The sequence below is a fragment of the Onychostruthus taczanowskii genome, unplaced genomic scaffold (genome assembly GCF_017590055.1).
Source record: "Onychostruthus taczanowskii isolate IOZ18803 unplaced genomic scaffold, ASM1759005v1 scaffold1347, whole genome shotgun sequence".
Classification (NCBI taxonomy): Eukaryota; Metazoa; Chordata; class Aves; order Passeriformes; family Passeridae; genus Onychostruthus; species Onychostruthus taczanowskii.
This window is the reverse complement of record NW_024498515.1, coordinates 1-3269: the sequence shown is the minus strand read 5'-3', so window position 1 is coordinate 3269 and position 3269 is coordinate 1. Positions and strand designations below refer to the sequence as shown.

Genomic DNA, 3269 nt, shown 5'->3' with positions numbered 1-3269 from the left:
GGGGATTTAGGATCAGGGGTTTGGGGTTTGGAGATTTAGGATCAGGGATTTGGGATTGATTTTGGGATTAGGGCCGAGCCCAAATCCTCCAGCGCCAGCGCCACGTTCAGCCACGTGCGGCACTCCTGAGAAGGGATTAGGGGATTTAGGAGTGCAATTTGGGGATTTAGGAAGGGGAATTTGGGATTTGGAACCAGGAATTAGGGGATTTAGGAGCAGGAATTTGGGATTAGGGGATTTGGGATCAGGATTAGGGGATTTCGGTCAGGATTAGGGGATTTAGGTCAGGATTAGGGGGTTTAGGATCAGGCCTAGGGGGTTCAGGATGGGGCCTAGGGGGTTTAGGAGCGCTCCCACCTCCAGGGGCTCCCCGTTCCTGAGCTCCAGCTCCCTCTGGAAGTGCTGCAGGGCCCGGGAATGTGGGAACGGGATCAGGAATCAGGAATTTGGGATCAGGATTTGGGATTAGGGGGTTCAGGATCAGGATTAGGGGGTTTAGAACCGCGCCTAGGGGGTTTAGGAGCGCTCCCACCTCCAGGGGCTCCCTGTGGCGGAGCTCCAGCTCCCTCTGGAAGTGCGGCAGGGCCCGGGAATGTGGGAACGGCATCAGGAATCAGGAATTTGGGATCAGGGATCAGGATTTGGGATTAGGGGATTTGGGATCAGGCCTAGGGGGTTTAGGAGCGCTCCCACCTCCAGCGGCTCTCCTCTCCTGAGCTCCAGCTCCCTCTGGAAGTGCTGCAGGGCCCGGGAATGCTGGCCCAGGTCGCGGAAGGTGGTGCCCAGGGACACGTGGATCACGGCCAGCTCCCGGCCCGGCAGCCCCAGCGCCTCGGCCGCCGCCAGCTGGGAAATTGGGAATTGAGGAATGGAGGGGGATGGGCACGGGGAATGGGGGAGTGCTCAAAAAAACAGGGAAAAATCATGGAAAGGTCGGGGAAAAAATCCCCGAAAATCACGGGAAAAAAATCCCTGAAAATCAGGGAAAAATCGGGAAAAAAATCCCTGAAAATCAGGGAAAAATCGGGAAAAAAATCCCTGAAAATCAGGGAAAAATCGGGAAAAAAATCCCTGAAAATCAGGGAAAAATCGGGAAAAAAATCCCCGAAAATCAGGAAAAAATCGGGAAAAAAATCCCTGAAAATCAGGGAAAAATCGGGAAAAAAATCCCTGAAAATCAGGAAATAATCGGGAAAAAAATCCCCGAAAATCAGGAAAAAATCCATGAAAGATCAGGAAAAAATCCACGAAAGATCAGGAAAAAATCCCCAAAAATCAAGAAAAGATCAGGAAAAAAACAGGGAAAAATCCTGGAAAGGTCGGGGAAAATTGGGGAGAAAATCCCCGAAAATCAGGGAAAAATCGGGAAAAAAATCCCCGAAAATCAGGACAAAGTGGGGGAAAAAATCCCCAAAAATCAGGGAAAAATCCACGAAAGATCAGGAAAAAATCCCCAAAAATCAAGAAAAAATCAGGAAAAAAACAGGAAAAAATATCCTCAAAAATCAGGAAAAAATTCCTGAAAAATCAGGAAAAAAAAATCCTCAAAAATGAGAAAAAAAATCCTCGAAAATCAGGAATAAATGGGAAAAAAATCCCCAAAAATCAGGAAAAAAATCCTCAAAAAAAAATTCCTCAAAAATCAGGGAAAAAAATCCCCAAAAATCAAGAAAAAATCAGGAAAAAAATCAGGAAAAAAATCAGGAAAAAACCCACTAAAGATCAGGAAAAAATGGGAAAAAATCCTCAAAAATCAGGGAAAAAATCGGGAAAAAATCCACTAAAGATCAGGAAAAAATCCTCAAAAATCAGGAAAAAAATGGGAAAAAATTCCTCAAAAATCAGGAAAAAATGGGAAAAAAATTCCTCAAAAATCAGAAAAAAATGGGAAAAAATTCCTCAAAAATCAGGAAAAAAGCAGGGGAAAAATCAAGGCAAAAAATCCTGAAAAATCAGGACAAAAATCCTGAAAAATCAGGAAAAAACCCTAAAAAATCAGGGAAAAACCAGGGTAAAATCCTCAAAAATCAGGAAAAAAAATGGGGGGAAAATCCTCAAAAATCAGGAAAAAATCCTCAAAAATCAGGAAAAAAATAGGGAAAAAATCAAGGCAAAAATCCTGAAAAATCAGGGAAAAAAATCCTGTTGGGGAAAAAAATCAAGAAAAAAATCAGCAAAAATCAGGAAAAAATTCCTCAAAAATCAGGAAAAAAAATTCTCAAAAATCAGGAAAAAATCAGGGGAAAAATCCTCAAAAATCAGGAAAAAATGGGGAAGAAATCCTCAAAAATCAGGAAAAAAACCACGAATGATCGGGAAAAAAATCAGGAAAAAAATCAGCAAAAATCAGGAAAAAATTCCTCAAAAATCAGGAAAAAAATCCTCAAAAATCAGGAAAAAATCCATGAAAGATTGGGGGAAAAAAATCAGCAAAAATCAGGAAAAAATTCCTCAAAAATCAGGAAAAAAATCCTCAAAAATCAGGAAAAAATCCATGAAAGATTGGGGGAAAAAAATCAGCAAAAATCAGGAAAAAATTCCTCAAAAATCAGGAAAAAAAATTCTCAAAAATCAGGAAAAAATCAGGGGAAAAATCCTCAAAAATCAGGAAAAATGGGGGGAAAATCAGGAAAAAATCAGGGAAGAAATCCTCAAAAATCAGGAAAAATAGGAAAAAATCCCCAAAAATCAGGAAAAAATTGGGAAAAAATTCTGCAAAAATCACGAAAAATTGGGGAAAAAAATCTGCAAAAATCAGGGAAAAAATCCTCAAAAATCAGGAAAAATGGGGGGAAAATCAGGAAAAAATCAGGGAAGAAATCCTCAAAAATCAGGAAAAATAGGAAAAAATCCCCAAAAATCAGGAAAAAATTGGGAAAAAATTCTGCAAAAATCACGAAAAATTGGGGAAAAAAATCCTCAAAAATCAGGGAAAAAAATCCTCAAAAATCAGGGAAAAAAATCCTCAAAAATCAGGGAAAAAAATCCTCAAAAATCAGGGAAAAAATCAGGAAAAAAATCCCAAAAACCCAGAAAAAAAATCAGGCAAAACCCCCCAAACCCCCGAGCAACGCCCACAATTCCCAAACTCCCCCAAATTCCCGAAAATTCCCGAAATCCCAAACTCTGCACCTGCTTCTGGTAGAACTCCGCCGCCCTCTGGAAGAGCCCGAGGCGCGCCAGGCTGTCCCCGAGGCGCTCGAACAGCGCCAGCGACAGCGAGGGGACAGCGGGGACATTGCGTGACAGAGCGGCCAGGCTGCGGCACA

At 41.8% G+C, this 3269-nt stretch overlaps 1 long non-coding RNA gene across 1 annotated transcript; it reads right to left on the bottom strand.

Annotated features, from left to right (window-relative positions):
- Positions 1 to 70: 70 nt before the first annotated feature.
- On the bottom strand, positions 71 to 3256 carry LOC121332045. The gene is made up of 3 exons (XR_005952104.1): positions 3133 to 3256; positions 694 to 846; positions 71 to 125 (listed from the first exon to the last, which is right to left on the bottom strand). It is a non-coding gene; the product is annotated as an uncharacterized LOC121332045 (long non-coding RNA).
- Positions 3257 to 3269: the final 13 nt, after the last annotated feature.